The following is a 21,102-nucleotide window of genomic DNA, read 5'->3' as shown; positions in this document are numbered from 1 at the left end:
TTTTTTTATGCCGAAAGAGGCGATTTAAAAGAGGCGATTTCAGCCACTTCGGTGATTACAGCCGAGTTTAGATATACTTTTCGAGACGAGTGACGTAGGCGAGTGACGTAAGCGCGCTCCCGCGTCAGGGGGTGCATTCTATGGCAGGGGTGCGTTTTCAGGCACAACACCGGAGACCATGAGAGGGGGAGATAGTGGGAGCAGGAGAGAGAACGAGGTGCTGAAAAGCAACAAGGAGCGGGTCAGAAGGGACCGGACGGCTGAAAAGCAAAGGAAGAAGGGCTGAAGGCGACGAGAATAAAAATAAATAAAAACTCTCCTGTTGAAACCCACGTTCCGAGGTGTTGTGGTCACATTGGTCCGTCGAACCCTGAAAGGGAAGTAACAGACTTCCACAGACTCCTAATTAGTCTGCTGACGTATGCAGTAACCAGTGGCATGCAGTCACTAGAGGCAGGGGAGGCACGGCCTCACCTGCCATCATGGAAAGAAAAAAAAAGTAAAAAGAAAAAAAAAAAATTAAATTGTTATATGTATCCAGTGATTATACTAAAGTTATTTTCCATTTAACTTCACCAGTTTTAGATTATTTTTATTTTTATTTTCACATTTGCCGTTCAAATACTGAGAAGAGACGGTGCGGTGATCAGCAGCCAGTTGAGGCACGTCACTGCGTTGTGCCTCAACATGGATTGTGCGCAATGACTCGGCTAACTGCTGGCCTGCTGTGCAGTGAGACCGTATTGCTATATGAATTATATTATACATTTCCATAGTTTAGTTAGCTGAGGTATATAATGTCCAGTGTATTTTGTCAACAACTGTATGTGTGTGACGTATTTATTGTGCTGAGCGATCATAAAACTGGAGGCTCGTCTCATAACCCCGCCTCCTGGTGCCAAGCATCTCCGCCGCAGAATGCACCGCCCGACGGGAGCGCCACACCAACCAAAGCCCACACCCAAACCCTGCATGTGCAAGACCGAATCCACCCAAAAAAAGTCACTTAACAAGAAGCCAAAAAGTGCAAAAACAACAATGCTCGCGCGGCGCGCCGGAGGAGCCGTGAACAGGGACACAACATTAGGTACACATGCAGACTGAAGCGCGGATTTCATATTTCATTCATTCACAACTGTTCCAACACGAACACCACTGCTCCCGCACTTATAAGTAAAGGTAAGACCATAATAACGTTTTTTTTTTTATTAAATGTGCTTTTTTGTGTGCCCCCCCCCCTCTATTTACGTAAAATGGTTCAGTCCGACTGGATCAACTGCAGGTAGAGCACCTGCGATGTGTCACAGACAGACAGTGCCACAGCGGGCAAAGCGGAGGAGACAACAGTATGCCTCAAAAATCAGGCAGCCAAAAAAGAAAGGAAAATAAAATAAGAGAGGAGAAGGAGTTGAAGGGTCGACAATATGTCACAATATTTCCAAAAAAAGGTGGGTTTGTTAGTTGTGGTGGAAAGTTATGCATATTAACTTTGTCCCTGTCTGTGGTAATAATTATTACCACAGACAGCTTAAGCTAGCTCACTTTTCTCACCATGTTAGCTCAAGAAAACTCTGGATTTTTACATTTTACTGCTATATTAGTTAAATAATCAATCCAGTCAAACATTTATCAAGCTGTTCTTATTCAATAATAGTTGATCTCCCCTCTGTCAAAATGATGCCTCATTCTGAACAGTCAAGTGCACCAGCAGCAGCAGCAGCTGTCTGTCAGCCCCCAAGTCCCCCTGCCCCTGAATCAGCCCCAGTGCCCCCACATGAGGAAGGAGGTGAGCAGCTGTGTGTGTTGAAATAATAATAATAATAATATAATACAAAATATAATACATTTTACTACAGTCTCAAGAATCAATGGTGCAGCAAATAAATGACTCAAAATGAATTCCATTGTATTCAGAGTGCTCAGTTCTTCCCCTACTGTACATGTCAACTGTGATGCTGTTCTTCTTTCAAAAATATGGTAATGATAGTCAAAAATACCATTAAAATGCATAATTGTATGTAAAATAGCATCAAAAAATGTTGCCGCTGTGTTGGGGGCCCTGTAAAGATTCTTTTCATGGGGCCCAAAATCCCTAGCGGCGCCCCTGCCAATGATTGTCACACACACACTAGGTGTGGTGAAATTTGTCCTCTGCATTTGACCCATCCCCTTGATCACCCCCTGGGAGGTGAGGGGAGCAGTGGGCAGCAGCGGCGCCGTGCCTGGGAATAATTTTTGGTGATTTAACCCCCAATTCCAACCCTTGATGCTGAGTGCCAAGCAGGGAAGAATGCTGGTATGAGCTTTTAAACATAACCCGTTAACTGCTGCCAATCAAATGGTGAATAAGATGCTCTTCAGGGTTCATATGTTTGTAAATCTGAATGTGATGAAGTCAGTGCCTCACCTGACATGAACCTCACCGCACGCCACTGGCAGTAACATATTGTGTCATTTATCTACCTATTATTTTGTCAACATTATAAGGGACAAACTGTAAAAGTTGATTATTAATCTACTTGTTCATTCACTGTTAATATCTGCTTATTTTCTGTTTTAACATGTTCTATCTACACTTCTGTTAAAATGTAATAATCACTTATTCTTCTCTTGTTTGATACTTTACATTAGTTTTGGATGATACCACACATTTATGTATCGATTCGATACGAAGTAGTTACAAGATCATACATTGGTCATATTCAAAGTCCTCATGTGTACAGGGGCGTTTATACTGACTTTATAAACATAATATACATTTTTTTTAAACGAAAGAAGATGTTGTGATCCCAAAAAATATTGACGTAATCATAGTAGTATCGACTAGATATGTGCCTGTACTTGATATCATTACAGTGGATGTCGAGTATCGATCCACTCATGGCGTTTGTTTACATTTTGACGCCGGTGAGCTACGGTGTGTAGTGAAGCATGTTTAGCTATTCCTCATCCTGCAGTGATAATGCTACTTGTAAGAAACTTACTTTATTTGTCGCCATGCAAGCGAGGATTAGTGATTTAGAAGTAGCTAAAACACTGCCGACTGGGGATGGATGTTAGCTGCTAGCTAGCTAGCCATGTCTTAAAGCACCTCTTCCTGAGGGTGTTTCAGTGCTATAACTACACTTTTATCTTTACTTTTTACACCAAAATGTGTCCCTTCTCCCTTTTCTGTCTACACACTGAGTCTGCTTGTAAGTACTCCGTGTGTGTGCCGCCCAACATGCTCCTCTGCTCGTAAACCAGCAATGTCACGACGTGACGACGCGGGCGCGGGGGGGTGCGGGACCAGTACGTTTCAGAGGCGATATAGTACAGAAAATAGTTCATTAGTACCATGGTACTATACTGATACCGGTATACCGTACAACCCTAGCTGAGAGTTAAAAGTCCAAAAGGGTCTCCGTCATTAAAGTGTTAAAAATAAGTCATAAATGAATATTGAATATTTATAGATTACCTTCAGATATTTTATGTCGTTTGTTTCCCCAAAGAAAATTGTCTTTCTATGGCAAAAATTTAAAAAATTGCAATATTTCCTCCAAACATTTTTCATAATGGAATAATATTTGAAGTAATTGAAGCCTTTAATAAGTCAATAATTCATAACATTGATTTTGATTCATTATTATTTTTTGAAGAATGACAGTTTAAAAAAATCAGTCATTAAAGTGTAAAAATAAGTCTTATATTAGATCAGATGTTGATCTATTTATCTCTGTTGTAGTTTTGTGTTCTTTTATGCGTTTTTCCCCAAAGAAAATCCTGTTTTTTATGACAAAAACCACAAACTATGCAATATTTTCCCCAAAACACTTTTTCAAATGGATTTATTAAAGTGAAGTCATTGGAGCTTTAAATACCGTTTTTTCCAGTCTATTTTCGATCTTTTTTTTCATGTACAGTATAAGGCGCACCGGATTATAGGGCGCATTAAAGGAGTCATATTATTATGATTTTTTTCTAAATGTAAAACACACCCAAATGATTCCCGAGCGCGGCCACCACTGCTGCTCACTGCTTCCCTCACCTCCCAGGGGGTGGAACAAGGGGATGGGTCAAATGCAGAGGGTAATTTCACCACACCTAGTGTGTGTGTGTGTGTGTGACTATCAGTGGTACTTTAACTTTAACTCTCTAATAACTAAATTTCCTTGGGTGAATAATGTAAACTCACTACACCGGTTTTACTGCTTTCATGGTGAGTTTACTGACAGATATAAGTAAGAACTTTACGCTACCTCATATTAGAAATGGTAACAGTGGAGGATGAATGTCCCATAACAAGAAGATAGAGAAAAAGAAGAATCTTATCGACTACGGAGTCAGTACGGACTACAAAAGCGCACTTGCGCAATTTTTCAGGACTTATGCAGATCCCAAATACAGATCAGCAGGTACTAGAATATAAGAAAAGTTGCTTTTGCATAATTTTACGAAACAAAACACCAGATAATATGTCTTACCTTATACACACACACCATAATAATACTCCTATAATACTCCTACTGGCTGCCAAAACAACTTCCAGTCAGGATTTCGACCTCTTCATAGCACAGAGACCCTTCTTAAAGTTATAAATGACATCCGTCTAAACACAGACTTCAAAACTTCAGTATTAATGCTATTGGACCTCAGTGCTGCATTTTGCACTGTCGACCACTCAATACTTTTGGACAGGTTGGAAAACTGGGTGGGGATCTCAGGCACAGTTTTAAGCTGGTTCAAGTCGTATCTACAAGATAGGAACTATTTTGTTTCCATTGGTGACTTTGTATCAGAAGCAACCAACGTAACGTGTGGAGTCCCCCAAGGTTCAATCTTGAGGCCGACTTTATTTAACATCTATATGCTCCCACTAGGACAAATCATGCAAAATAATAACATTGACCATCATTGCTATGCCGATGACACCCAAATCTATGTAGCGCTATCACCAAATGACTTCTGTGCCAGTGCATTGAGCAAGTCAAACACTGGATGTGCCAACATTTCCTACAACTAAATGAAGATAAAACTGAGATAATTGTTTTTGGTGCTAAAAAAGAAAGGTTTAAAGTCATCCAACACCTTCAATCACTGTCCCTGAAAACCTCAAATAAAGCCAGAAATCTTGGGGTTATTTTAGATTCTGATTTACATTTCGACAGTCACATCAAATCAGTAACAAAATCGGCCTACTATCACCTCAAAAATGTAAAAAGACTTAGAGGGCTCATATCAGCTCAAGACTTTGAAAAACTTGTACATGCCTTTATTACCAGTAGGCTAGACTATTGTAATGGTCTCCTTGCAGGTCTTCCCAAAAAACTGTCAGGCAGCTACAGCTTGTTCAGAACGCTGCTGCTAGAGTTCTAACAAAGACCAAAAAATGTGAGCATATTACACCAATTCTTAAATCCTTACATTGGCTCCCTGTACATCAGAGAATTGATTTCAAAATCCACCTGCTCACATATAAATCACTACATGGTCTAGGGCCCAAGTATATCACTGATATGCTCCCACTATATAAGCCCTCTAGATCACTAAGATCTTCTGAGACCAATCTGTTAGCGGTTCCAAGAGTAAACTCAAATCAAGGGAGAGCATCATTCAGTCACTATGCAACAAATAGCTGGAATAAACTACCTGAAGATGTCAGACTCTCCCCAACTCTCACTACTTTTAAAACTAGACTGAAGACTTTTATGTTCACCTTAGCTTTCAGCTAAATCTTTTAATCTTTTAACTTTTAACGTCCGCACTGTTTTTATTTTTATTGTCTGCATTTTAATTTTGCTTTTATTTTCTTTCATTTCACTTTGTTGTCTGTGAAGCACTTTTGAGTCTGCCTTGTGTATGAAAAGCGCTATACAAATAAAGTTGCCTTGCCTTGCCTTGCCTTGCCTTGCCTTGCCTATGTTGAAGCACAGTACAATCCATCAAGCGGTGCGACTTCATAGCTTACCAAAAGTCATACTAAAACATTTTGATAGATTTTTGAGCGCTGTGCGTAATGTTCTATATTTTCAATGGAACATATAAAATGTTGGTGTTGTTTACTTGAGTCATATTGCAGTCTACACGTGTCTCTTATGTGTGACTGCCATCATCTGGTCACATTTATAATTTCCCCATGTACCAAATAAAATAGCTTTGAGGTCGGTAAGCACAACCAAGATGATTCCGTACATTAGACGCACCGGGTTATAAGGTGCACTGTCGAGTTTTGAGGGGGAAAAAATATTTTAAGTGTGCCTTATAGTCTGGAAAATACTGTAAATTAATAATTTTTAACAATATTGATTTTAATTCATTATTTTTCGGGAGGGAAAAGTCTGACTCAAGGTTTTGTTGAGTTGAGTTTGAGTTTATTTTGAACATGCAAGCATACGACATGATACATCACAATTTCCAGTTTCTCTTTTCAACATGTTCGAAAAGGAGTAGGAAGAAGCAGAGCTTATTTAATCCTACCCCTTTTCTTTTACATAACAGTTGCTAAAACTTTTGTTCACTTCCTGTTCTCAATTTATTCACAATATACTCCATAAGTAATCACAATAAAAATAAATACAGAAATAATAATTGGTGAAGTAAGTCATATTACACATAACGAGATAAGTAAGATTATTTTGAGGATGAAAGAATGGATGGATGGAATAAATCCAGAATGTTTATCATGGTTCTTCTTCTTTGTACTTTGTAAACACTTTAAGTTTGAAGAGTTTCTTGAAGTGGATCATATTAGTACATTGTTTGATTGCTTTGCTTAATCCATTCCATAATTTAATTCCACATACAGATATACTGAAGGTCTTAAGTGTTGTACGTGCGTACAAATGTTTTAAATTACATTTTTCTCTGAGATTATATTTCTCCTCTTTTTTTGAGAAGAATTGTTGTATATTCTTGGGTAGCAGATTATAGTTTGCTTTATGTATAATTTTAGCTGTTTGCAAATTCACTATGTCGTGGAATTTCAGTATTTTTGTTTCAATAAATAAAGGGTTTGTATGTTCTCTATATCCAACATTATGTATTATTCTAACTGATCTTTTTTGTAACACCGTTAATGAATGATGTGTACTTTTGTAGTTGTTTCCCCATATTTGAATAAATGATAAATGGGTTATACTTGTATAGCGCTTTTCTACCTTCAAGGTACTCAAAGCGCTTTGACAGTATTTCCACATTCACCCATTCACACACACATTCACACACTATTTCTACACAATAACTCAGATATGGTAACGGTAACACTAGCAAGCAGTAGAGAATATGAAGTGATTTTTTGTCTAGAACATGTTTTGCTTTATTCATCATTGATGTGTTTCTTGCTACTTTATGTTGTATATTTTTTACATGAGATTTCCAGTTCAATTTATCATCAATCATTATACCTAGAAATTTGGTTTCATTTACTCTTTCAATTTCTATTCCGTCTATTTGTGATTGTCTTTGACTTTCCCTTCTACTGTTACCAAATAGCATTATTTTAGTTTTACTGAGATTCAAGGATAGTCTGTTTTTGTCAAACCATCTTTTTAATTTGTTAATTTCTTCTGTTATTATTTGTATTATCTTCTGTGTGTTCTCTCCTGAACAAAACATTGTTGTATCATCCGCAAATAATACTAACTTTAAATCTTTTGTAACTTTACAAATGTCATTTATATAGAGATTGAATAATTTAGGTCCTAGTATTGATCCCTGAGGTACACCACAGGATATATTTAGCGTTGTAAATGTGTGTTCGCCTAGCTTCACATATTGTTTCCTGTTTGTTAGATAACTTCTTATCCAGTTTAAGACTAACCCTCTAATGCCATATCGTTGTAGTTTTTTTTATTAAAATATTGTGATTAATTGTATCAAATACTTTAGTTAGATCCATAAACACTGCTGCCGCACATTTTTTACTATCTATTGCATTGGTAATTTCTTCTGTAATTTAAATTAAAGCCATTGAAGTTGAAACATTAGCTCTGTATCCATACTGGTTCTCTTCGAGTATTCTATTTTTGTTTGTGAAACTCTCTAATCTGTTATTGAACAGTTTTTCAATGATTTTAGAAAATTGTGGAAGTAAAGAAACAGGTCTATAATTTGTAAATTGGTGTTTGTCTCCAGTCTTATAAATTGGTGCAACTTTAACTATTTTCATTTTGTTTGGAAATGTACCTGTTTGAAATGATAGGTTACTCATATACATTAATGGTCCTGAGATCTCTTCTATAACCTTTTTTATCGTTTCCATATCAATTCCGTTACAATGAGTTGAAGTCTTAGATTTAAATGTTTTCACAATTGTAACTATTTCCTCCTGTGTCACATTACTGAGGAACATGGAGTTGGGATTTCGCTCTATGGTATCATTATAGTCCTCAATTGAAACTGGGTCTGGAATCCTTTCTTCCAATTTTGGTCCAATATTTACAAAATTGAAGCTTTCAACTACTTCCTTTATGTTGTCATTCTTTTTTTTCCTTCTAAGAAGTATTGGGGGTAATCCCTCTTAGTGCCATTTTTAATAATGCTATTGAGGATGCCCCATGTTGCTCTCATATTATTTTTGTTCCTGTCCAATAATTCACTGTAATATTCTTTTCTACATGATCGTAGTATGTTTGTTAACTTGTTTGTATAGTTTTTGTACTTAATTTCTGCCTCTGTAGTTCTTTGTGCTATGAATTTTCTATATAGTGTATTCTTCTTCAAACAAGCATTGTTTAATCCTTTTGTCATCCATGGTTGATTATTCTTTCTCTGTTTATTACTAAGTTGTATCCATGGACAATGTTTGTCATAAAGTATTATGAACTTGTTTAAGAAATGTTCATATGCTTCATCAACCTCTTTTTCATTGTACACATTGTCCCAATCTTGCTTTTGTAGCTCGATTTTGAAAGCAGTCATCCTCTTCTCTGTGCATAGTCTTCGAAATGTCCTTTTGTCTTCCATATTCTTCTTGTAGTTTCCATCATATATTGAAAAAACTGGCAGATGATCACTAACTTCGGTTATAAGTAGACCACTTGTAGTGTTATTTGTGGATCCAAACAAAACCCACTCAAAAAAAAAGTTTTAATTTCAATACTTAAAGTAGCAGTAGAGTGGAAAAAAACAAGCTGACTTTATAAACGTATTTGTCTTTTAATTGTATCCATTAAATATCCAATTATATTTACAATCTGCTAAGTATGTGAAAATACCATCCAAACGTCACAAGATGCCACAAAATCAGTCGGCCATTTTGAATAGTCTGCTCCGAATACCTTCAACTATTATCGGAGAGTGGCGTCACAGTAGTAACACTTCTGCACTCTGACCACATTATTAGGTCAGTCATACTGGAAATATGTAAACATTGTAAAGAGATGTGCTGTTTATCACCCACAATCCTTATGTACGACAAGAACACATATGTTTTTGTTTATGCATTGTAAATGGTAAATAAATAACTAACAATCGAGTAACAAGATGGAGGGTCCTCTCGTTATACTCTGTGAAAACATCCAGAAAGCACCAACAATACTCCATTTACATGTCACCTGAAAATGAACCAAATATGAGATATATTGTTATTATAAGTGCTAACGCAGACGGACTATTTTAGCACGCATTGATAGCAGTGAACTAATGCTAGCTTACGCTGCTATTGTTTGTGTCCTGACTTTTGAGACACCAAATCCTCCTCCCTGTGCTCCACCACGGACCACGTGTCAACTCTTACCTTATTTTTACCAGCATAAGGCGCACTTCAAATCCTTTTCAATTGCTCAAAATCTTGTTGCGCTGACCTCCAACCATTTTTACATGGTGTGATGATAAGTGTGACCAGTAGATGGCACTCACACATTAGAGATACGTGTGGACTGCAGGTTGAGGCCTGTTCAATAAACGACGCTGGTAAATACCCGTAAGCAGGCAACACCAAAACGCTCAATACTGTGTAAAAACATCCAGAAAGCGCCAACAATACTCCATTTACATGTCGTGACCTATAATATGAGTGATATTGTTATTATAAGTGCTAACACAGACAGACTATTGATCACAGTGAGCTAATGCTAGCTTATGCTGCTGTTGTTGACACACAATAAGACGACGGCCGCTTCTGCTTGGTCTCAAACTTGCTAAATGTCAATTGTAGATTATTATTTATGCATCTCTCACCTGCTAGTAGACAAATGTAGCCTTGGACATGGACATGGCTGGTCCACTTTCACATCCCACGAGATGGCGAAAAAGACACAAAAAGACGATTGTTTTTTTGAATCTTCATCTAAACGGAATTATGCGAGCGTCCCGTCGGTCATCATCGCAGCGAGAGAGGAACTATTTTGTTTTATTATGGTTAGTTTGTATGTTTAGCACCTTTTATTTTCCTGAGGGAACTCTCCTGAAGTAATCAAAGTGCTATCTATCTATTTATCTAGCACTGTTGCTAATGCTATAGTGTCACAATAAAGCTACATCCGTTTAGCACTTGGCTTTTAAAACTTATTGCTCTTCCTCTTTGTGTTCAGGCTAAAAAATATTAGGTCCTAGATCATCATTTTTCCCAAAGTAATCGTTGTCTCTTATCAAGTCTGCTAGATTAGCATTGTTGTCGATGGGGAAGGGATCTGTGGTTCCTCCTCTGGTCTCAGGAATCTCCATGAGATTGATGCTATTTTGATCATATCTATTTATCTGCAAACTTTGTAAGTCTTTAGGTGTCATAAATCATATATATATATATATATATATATATATATATATATACACATATATATATATATATATATATATGTATGATAATAGCTCCAATATAGAGGCAACTTGTTTCTCGACTTTACCGCTACTTTAAATGTATAGATCGGCTTCTATCTATCTGCCGATTATATGTTTTGTATTGTTTTTTTCAGCAATGACACTTTTAAAGTAATATTATTAGTGTCAATATTGCAACTTTTTCTGGTGACATCTCAGCTGTTAGCTCTTTAATTCCAAGTGTTATGTTTTGTTTCGTCCAATACAGTATGGTTAAGTGCCAAGGAAAGATCTACATGGTGGACTACTGATGGTGTGCATTTAGTGTGAATGTGGACTAAAAAGCAGCCGTCCTGGCTCACTTCTTTTGTAACCGTGCACTAATGGCCAATTCCCGCAGAGACAAAGACCAGGAGAGCACAGGTGAGCGTCACATGTCGGCAATGTACAGCATGCAGATGAAAAAAGTCCACATGGAGTCCAGATGCTCTTTATCCTAAAAGTCCTGCACATGGACGACAAATAAAATAAAAAGCCTCATAAAGTTTCTACGCTGCATGTGGGAACTAATGGACCTGAAAGAATGTAAGTTCAGCACTGTGACCAAGTAAAGACGTTATTATTATTATTTATTATCATTTATTGTGTTGGACGTGCACCTACAGACCAAGTGAAGACACTATTACTATTATTATTATTATTTATTGTGTTGGACGTGCATCTAACAGACCAAGTGAAGACATTATTATTATCCATCCATCCATCCATTTTCTACCGCTTGTCCCGTTTGGGGTCGCGGGGGTGCTGGAGCCTATCTCAGCTGCATTATTATTTATTGTGTTGGGCGTGCACCTAACAGACCAAGTGAAGACACTATTATTATTATTATTATTATTATTATTATTATTATTATTATTATTTATTGTGTTGGGCGTGCACCTAACAGACCAAGTGAAGACACTATTATTATTATTATTATTATTTATTGTGTTGGGCGTGCACCTAACAGACCAAGTGAAGATGCTATCATTATTATTATTTATATATTCATTTATTCCAATGAATATATTTAAATATCTGCTTGTCACCCTGACTTATAATATTAATTGACCATCATTTTCAATCCTTTAAATGTGCAGGCAATTAAACATAAATATTAATATATGTTTACTGATTCAACATTAATATGCTTGTGTTTATTGAGTAAACATAAATATTGATATGTTTAATGATTAAATGTACATATTCATATATTTTTATTGATTAGATACTAATATTCATATGTGTTTATTGATTAAACATTAATATTTATATATTTTTGAACATGAATATTCATATATGTTAATTGATTAACCACTAATAGTCATATATTTCTTAAACATGAATATTCATATATGTTAACTGTATAAGCATTAATATTATGTATGGTTATTGATTAAACATTAATATTCATGTTTATTGATTAAACATGAATATTTAAGATCGTTGATTAAACATTAATATTCATGTATGTTGATTAAACATTAATATTCATATGTATATATATTCAAAATTAATATTCATATATTAATGAGTAAACATTATTCATATATGTTTAATGATTAGACATTAATATTCATACATGTTTAATGATTAAACATTAATATTCATATATGTTTAATGGTTCAACGTTAATATTCATATATGTGTATTGGTTAACATTAATATTAATATGTTTATTAAACATTAATATTCACATATGTTTAATGATTAAACATTAATATTCGTATATGATTAACGATTACAAACATTAATATTCGTATATGATTAACGATTGAAAACATTAATATTCATATGTTTATTGATTAAACAATAATAAAGTATTCATCAAGTACCACCATAATGACAACAATTAAAGTACAGTAGTGTAGTAGACCTAAGTATTCATCAAGTACCACCGTAATGACATTAAAGTACAGTAGTGTAGTAGACCTAAGTATTCATCAAGTACCACCTAATGACAACATAAAAGTACAGTAGTGTAGTAGACCTAAGTATTCATCAAGTACCACCATAATGACAATAATAGTCACAACACCTTAACAATGAGTGTTTGTAGGTGAAAGTAAAGTAATATAAAGTATTAATGGATGTATATAGTGTGATATATTTGGGAGGGTTGTAATGTTTTTTACGACTATTAAGTAGAGGAGACATGGACATCAGTGTGGATCACTTTTTCTTCAGAATGTAAATATATATTCCATATAGACTATTATGTGTGCACTATTGACAAGTGATGCACCTAACTTTCGCTCGTCTTAAATAAAAACTGAAACTGGATGTTGTGATGAAATATCCACTTCCTGTGGTGACTGTGTCTTTAAGATTCACATGAGTGACGTAGCTCACCCGAACATGACAATAAAGTCACATTCAGGTCGCATTGCGTTTAGACTGAAGTCACATTTGAAAAGATCTGATCCAATCAGATTCAGGACTACTTCCTGAATCTGATAGCAAAAGATCCGATTTGATCACTTAAGAGCATTTAGACTCGCAACAAAAATCAGGGGCCGTACTTATCAAGCTTCTTAGAGTGCCATTTTACACTTAAGTCCTGAGAATTTGCGAAATTTAGTCCTACTCTCAAACTTAAGAATAAAAGCTTTTTATCAACGTTCTTAAGTCTAAGAATCACTCCTACTCTCCACGATATTTAAGAGACCTTCAGAGGTGTCTTAAGTGGTTAGGAGTTGCCAGCAGGGGATGGCACTGAGGCGAGAGAGACGTGCGCAAACGTTCAGGGAACGGAACAATGTTTTTGTTTTTTTTGATGACGAGCAGCTGATTAAACGGTATCGTTTAGACAGAGCGGATATTATTTTTGTCACAGATTTAATACTTTTCGATTCCTTGTTGATTTCTGCATGTGGCTGCAGTGGGCTAGTATATATAGAGCCACCCACACCAGTTTCAAATTAGTTGCCTAATTAATGAATTGGAAAGAAAATGTTATGACAGTAGCGTATGTGTGTGGCCGTGAGGTGAGTGACGTCAGTGAGTGTGTGGGCGATAGAAGAGAGGGAGCGGTAGCGTGAGTGCCGGCGGGGACTAGTTTGTTTTGTATTATTTTGTAGTTTATTGTCAAAGTATACACTCCCATTGTCCACTTAAATATTTCCAAGATATTTATTTATTCTTACACAAAGGATTCCCTTCCGTGATTGGTCATTTCTATGGACACAGAAATGACGTCACCTAAAATTCCGTTTACGGCACATAGTAATGTCGTAATTCAGCTCTGAGTGTGACACTTAAGATTCAGTCCTACACTTCGCTGAAAGTGTGAGTAAGACGCTTGATAACTAACTTTTAAGTGCAGCTTTCAGCGAAGAATTTATTTACTCTTAAGTCAACTCTTAGCAGACTTCTTAGGAGTATTTCTAAGAAGCTTGATAAGTACGGCCCAAGGTCTGTGTCACAGATCTGGGGCCGTATTTATCAAGCGTCTTAGAGTGCCATCTTACACTTAAGTCCTGAGAATTTGCGAAATTTAGTCCTACTCTCAAACTTGAGAATAAAAGCTATTTATCAACTTTCTTAAGTCTAAGAATCACTCCTACTCTCCACAATATTTAAGAGACCTTCAGAGGTGTCTTAAGTGGTTAGGAGTTGCCAGCAGGGGATGGCACTGAGGCCAGAGAGACGTGCGCGAACGTTCGAGGAGCGGAAGGATGTCCTGGCTTTGTTTGATGACGAGCAGCTGATCAAACGATATCGTTTAAACAGAGCGGGTATTATTTTTGTCACAGATTTAATCATTTTCGATTCCATGTTGATTTCTGCATGTGGCTGCAGTGGGCTAGTATATATAGAGCCACCCACTCCAGTTTCAAATTAGTTGCCTAATTAATGAATTGGAAAGAAAATGTTATGAGAGTAGCGTATGTGTGTGTGTGGCCCTTTAATAGGCGACAGCATGTGAGGTGAGTGACGTCAGTGAGTGTGTGGGCGAGAGAAGAGAGGGAGCGGTAGCCTGAGTGCAGGCGGGGACTAGTTTGTTTTGTGTTGGATTGGCTGTGTGAAAGCAATCAATAAAGCAAGATTTTCAACTAATCGCCGGACTCATCATTCACCCTAAAGTCGTCCACTGTGGAGACCCACTGCCGGGTAAAGTGAAGGGTGTTGCCCCGAGCATACATTGGCCCTGGAGAAGTGTCTCCCCTGCGCTTTTCGACTACGGTCTGGGAGCAGGAAGCAGGAAAGGTGCAACAAAAAGGAAACATTTATTTTTGATTCATTGCCAATATTGTTTGTTTTGTATTATTTTGTAGTTTAGTGTCAAAATATACACTCCCATTGTCCACTTAAATATTTCTAAGATAATTCTTTATTCTTAGACAAGGGATTCCCTTCCGTGATTGGTCATTTCTATGGACACAGAAATTACGTCACCTAAAATTCTGTTTACGGCACATAGTAATGTCGTAATTCAGCTCTGAGTGTGACACTTAAGATTCAGTCCTACACTTCGCTGAAAGTGTGAGTAAGACGCTTGATAACTAACTTTTAAGTGCAGCTTTCAGCGAAGAATTTATTTACTCTTAAGTCAAATCTTAGCAGACTTCTTAGGAGTAATTATAAGAAGCTTGATAAATACGACCCCTGGTGTGCAGTGTAAACGGGGTCTTACATTGGTCACATCTAGTCTTAGACTTAGATTGGTCACATCTAGTCTTAGACTTAGATTGGTCACATCTAGTCTTAGACTTAGACTGGTCACATCTAGTCTTAGACTTAGACTGGTCACATCTAGTCTTAGACTTAGACTGGTCACATCTAGTCTTAGATTTAGATTGGTCACATCTAGTCTTGGACTTAGATTGGTCACATCTAGTCTTAGACTTAGATTGGTCACATCTAGTCTTAGACTTAGATCGGTCACATCTAGTCTTAGACTTAGATCTGTCACATCTAGTCTTAGACTTAGATCGGTCACAACTAGTCTTAGACTTAGATTGGTCACATCTAGTCTTAGACTTAGATTGGTCACATCTAGTCTTAGACTGAGATTGGTCACATGTAGTCATAGACTTAGATTGGCCACATCTAGTCTTAGACTGAGATTGGTCACAACTAGTCTTAGACTTAGATTTGTCACATCTAGTCTTAGACTTAGATTAGTCACATCTAGTCTTAGACTTAGATTGGTCACATCTAGTCTTAGACTGAGATTGGTCACATCTAGTCTTAGACTTCGATTGGCCACATGTAGTCATAGACTTAGATTGGTCACATCTAGTCTTAGACTTAGATTGGCTACATGTAGTCTTAGACTTAGATTGGTCAGAACTAGTCTTAGACTTAGATTGGTCACATCTAGTCTTAGACTTAGATTGGTCACATCTGGTCTAGCGGCTTGTGCCAAAACCCCAAATATTTATACTCCAAAAAAACAGGAGGGTGTGCCTGGGCAAGGATGGTTTCCACCCTATGTTAGTGTGAAAAACTACTGTTGAGATGCAAACAACCAATCCTAACTGTCAAAGCCAAGGACTGTCATTGAAGTATAGTTTGCCCGCATTGAAGTATTGTGTGGCAGAACCATCACTGTGCATTCACTACTACCAGTCCAAAATAGTCAGAATCCCCCGCGTAAACATTCCATTCGGTTGTAAACAAATGTCACAAATGGCATTCTGGTAACCTTCTGTGAGCAGAATGATTCTAACTCCTGGTATTTATTGGAGGCTAAATTGCAGAGTCTTTTAGGAATGGTTGAAAGGACACTCTTCATTTTGTACCATCCGTCCTCCCTGTCCAGAATCTGTACATGTTTGTCCTCAAATGAGTGCTGTTTCTCCCTGAGGTGCAGGTAGACAGCTGAGTCTAGACCTAAAGACTTTGACCTCAAAGGAGTACTGTTTCTCCCTGAGGTGCAGGTAAACAGTTGAGTCTAGACCGGAAGACTTTGTCCTCAAAGTAGTGCTGTCTCTCCCTGAGGTGCAGGTGGACAGCTGAGTTTAGACCTGAAGATTTTGCCCGTCAATGCTGTGCCATGTGTTGTGTTTACTAAGGGGAGGTGACGGCAAACATACACCAGGGGAAAGTGTGAACAATGATTTATTATATATATATATATATATATATAATAATCAAACTATACAAATAAACAATAGAGTGGAGTGTGAACTAGATCCAAAAGTGTATGTGGTGTAAGGCTATGTGTGTAGTTAGCTGAAGTGTGTGTTACCAAAGTGTTGAACGAGAGATGAGGAAGTCCATGGGGCAGGCAGGTGATCAGGGGCGAGAGAGAAGCGTCAGAGAAGAACGTGTCCAAGCGGGAGGTCAAGAATCCAAAAGGCAGTCCGGAGGAGCAAGGGGAACAACAAGGGATCACAGGGGAACACGGGAAGCGGCAGGTACGGAAGACTATACTCCGGCGCCGCCTGGCAGGTTCTGCAAGCTTATGAAGGCAGGTCCTTCATTAAGTGCAGGGGTGCAGAATGCCGGTGATCGTTTGCAGCTGGCGGCTGCTACGGGGCGGAGACGCGCATGGCGCGCTCCTGGATGTGCACGCCCGTGGGCGTGTCCCGAGGTGCGCACAGACGGATGAGAGGCGTTGGTAGGAGTCTGAGCTGTAACAGTACCCCCCTCCTTATGGACAGCTTCCAGATGTCCTACCGGTCGTACCACAAACAAAAACACAGGAACAAAAGTCAAGGGTGGGCGGAGGGGTGAACTGGTGGTGGGTCGCCGGCCCAAATGTCCCCGAAGCCACCGGGGAGGAGTCTGGTGGCGGCGGCGAGTAGAATGCCGCTGAGGCCGGCGAGGCGGGCGACCAAGGTACGGCCACCATCTTGGCCGTCTGAAAGGCGGACGCGAGTAGCGCCATGGTGCGTCTCGACGGAAACAAGAAGAAGACGTCATCGGCGAAGAGGATGACGTCATCGGCGGCGTGGAAGAGGCAGACGTCATCGGCGCCGTGGAAGCGGCAGACGTCATCATAGCCGGAGACGAGGAGGGCAGCTGAGGAGCTGGCCGAGGTGCTGAAGCCGACGCTGCAGGCCGAGGTGCAGAGGTCGGCGCTGCAGGCCGAGGTGCAGAGGTCGGCGCTGCTGGCCGAGGTGCAGAGGTCGGCGCTGCTGGCCGAGGTGCAGAGGTCGGGGTCAGCCTGGGAGCTGGTGGAGAAGCGGGGTCTACCCTGGGGACTGGTGCTAACTCAGGGGCTAGCCGAGGGACTGGTGCTGGCTCAGACGCTAGCCGAGGGACTGACGCTAGCCGAGGAACTGGTGCTAGCTCAGACGCTAGCCGAGGGACTGGTGCTAGCTCGGACGCTAGCCGAAGGACTGGTACTAGCTCGGACGCTAGCCGAGGGACTGGTGCTAGCTCGGACGCTAGCCGAGGGACTGGTGCTACCTCGGACGCTAGCCGAGGACTGGTGCTAGTTCGGACGCTAGCCGAGGGACTGGTGCTAGTTCGGACGCTAGCCGAGGAACTGGTGCTAACTCAGGGGCTAGCCGAGGGACTGGTGCTAGCTCAGGGGCTAGCCGAGGGACTGGTGGCTGCGGCTGGGAAAAGCGAAAGACTGGGGGAATTTGTCTGGCAGGAGGTAGCCTGTCTGGGTGCGGCTGTGCCCCACCATCAGCACAGCCACCAGTACTACTACCCCCCCACCCCCCTCTCCGAAAGCGGATGCCAGACGCTTCTAGCTGGCTGAGGAACAGTCACTAAGGGTGGGAGAAGGGTGTCCAGGCGGCGGGTAAATTCTTCCCTGCTGATATCGCTGCTGAACATGCCTTTCCATGACATTTCAGGAGGACACGACAACTCCTTAGGTGTGAAGCGAAAAGAAAAAGCCATGGTGAATGGGGAAAAACGGAGGGAAAAAAAGAAAAATGTCGCTGGGCGGGGCTAATGTCACTGGGGCGGGGCTAATGCCACTGGGGCGGGGCTAAAGTCACTGGGCCGTCAGGTCCCTAATCAATTGGCCGGAGTATACTGTTGTGTTTACTAAGGGGAGGTGACGGCAAACATACACCAGGGGGAAGTGTGAACAATGATTTATTATATATATATATATATATATATATATATATATATATATATATATATATATATATATATATATATATATATATATATATATTATAATCAAACTATACAAATAAACAATAGAGTGGAGTGTGAACTAGATCCAAAAGTGTATGTGGTGTAAGGCTATGTGTGTAGTTAGCTGAAGTGTGTGTTACCAAAGTGTTGAACGAGAGATGAGGAAGTCCATGTGGCAGGAAGGTGATCAGGGGCGAGAGAGAAGCGTCAGAGAAGAACGTGTCCAAGCGGGAGGTCAAGAATCCAAAAGGCAGTCCGGGGGAGCAAGGGGAACAACAAGGGATCACAGGGGAACACGGGAAGCGACAGGTACGGAAGACTATACTCCGGCGCCACCTGGCAGGTTCTACGAGCTTATGAAGGCAGGTCCTTCATTAAGTGCAGGTGTGCAGAATGCCGGTAATCGTTTGCAGCTGGCGGCTGCTGCGGGGCGGAGACGCGCATGGCGCGCTCCTGGATGTGCGCGCCCGTGGGCGTGTCCCGAGGTACGCACAGACGGCTGAGAGGCGTTGGCAGGAGTCTGAGCCGTAACACCATGTGTCGTCTTAGTGGTTGTTTTGTTTCCCCAATATATGAATCAGAGTTCATCATCCCACTGGATAGCATACACCAGATTGTTTTTGTGGGTGTGTGGTGTCTGGTCTTTAGGATGCACCAGTCTCTGTCCCAGGGTGTTGCCTGCTTTGAAGTGTCCTGGGATGTTGTGTTGGTTCAACATTCTTCAGAGTTTCTCACATAGACCTGATACATATGGAATGACAATATTGTCCTCCTCATCCACGCCGTTCTTGTTATTTCTGGAACTGGATGCACTTTTCTCAAAGGACCAGCTGGGGTAACCACAGGTTTGAGGGCTTTCCTTCGATGCCTATGCTCTTTGTCTTTGGCCTGTGGGCTGGTAGGAACATGATCAGCTCTGTGTTGTAGGCTTCTGACAACGCCAGGTTGGTATTCCAGTGGGTGATGTGAGTCAAAAAGTAGGTATTGATCGGTACGTGGGGGTTTTCGGTAAACCCCGACATGGAGGCCCCTGTTTTATCCGATGTGGACATGACAGTCCAAAAAAGGCAACTTCCTGTTTTTGACATCCTTACGTGTGAACTTGATGTTGTTGTTCACTGACTTCATGTGCTCGGTGAAAGCTTGCACTTCTTGGTTTCTGATGTTCACCCATGTGTCTTCCACATATCTGTACCTATACCAAGGACTTGGTGATGTTCCCTTAAAAGAGCTCAGAGCTCTCTGTTCCATGTCCTCCAAGTAAAGGTTTGCTACTATTGGGGATACAGGTGATCCCATGGCACAACCATGTTTTGTGGGTAAAAGGTTGCCATGAATTGAAAGTATGTAGTGTTAAGTCAAAGTTCCAGCAAAAGGCTAATCTGTTCTGTGTTTAATGTGGATCTATCCTGTAAGGTGTGATTACCTGGTAGACGTTGTTGGTTTAGTGTGGATCTATCCTGTAAGGTGGGATCACTAAGTAGACGTTGTTGGTTTAGTGTGGATCTATCCTGTAAGGTGTGATAGCCTGGTAGACGTTGTTGGGTTAGTGTGGATCTATCCTGTAAGGTGTGATCACCTGGTATACGTTGTTGGTCTAGTATGGATCTATCCTGTAAGGTGTGATCACCTGGTAAACGTTGTTTTAGTGTGGATCTATCCTGTAAGGTGTGATCACCTGGTGGATGTTGATAGTATAGTGTGGATCTGTCCTTTAAGGTGTGATCACCTGGTAGACGTTGTTGGGTTAGTGTGGATCTATCCTGTAAGGTGTGATCAGGGATGGTTTCTTGCGGGTATAAGCGGTAATAAAATGTTTGGTTGATGGCTTCTGACATCTGTAGAGTTTGTACGAACTCTGTGATTCTTCTGTTCTACCCACTTGTGGGGTCCCTTTGGAGTATTTCCTGTTGGAGTCTTTGAGGAGTAGTTTTGGTGGTCAGTTGTGTTGAGGATGACTGTGCATCTCCCCTTGTCAGCTGGCAGGATCCTGATGTTTTCATCCTTGCCTTTCTCTCCTCCAAGGAGAGGTTTGAGGGCGGGTCTTGCCATTAGAAAGAGCTGCTGTCCCTTTCAGCCGTATTCTTCTAAGGGGAGCAGTCTTCTCAGACCAACCAAACAGTCCAGTTGGGTGCCCTGAGATGATGATGACCTGCATTATAAAAGAACGTTCATAGAAACCTTTTACATTGTTATGGTACATGTAGGTTAAGCTTAATGTGCAAACTCCTTCTTCTTCTCCTTCTTCACCTCTTTCTTCTTCTCCTT

At 40.0% G+C, this 21,102-nt stretch overlaps 1 pseudogene; it reads right to left on the bottom strand.

Moving 5' to 3' along the window:
- Positions 1 to 1,258: 1,258 nt before the first annotated feature.
- LOC133646812 (uncharacterized) lies at positions 1,259 to 20,886 on the bottom strand (annotated as a pseudogene).
- Between the last annotated feature and the right edge of the window lie 216 nt (positions 20,887 to 21,102).

The sequence above is a fragment of the Entelurus aequoreus genome, linkage group LG01 (genome assembly GCF_033978785.1).
Source record: "Entelurus aequoreus isolate RoL-2023_Sb linkage group LG01, RoL_Eaeq_v1.1, whole genome shotgun sequence".
NCBI classification, from domain to species: Eukaryota; Metazoa; Chordata; class Actinopteri; order Syngnathiformes; family Syngnathidae; genus Entelurus; species Entelurus aequoreus.
Note: the sequence above shows the minus strand (reverse complement) of the source record. Positions and strands in the feature narration are given on the sequence as shown.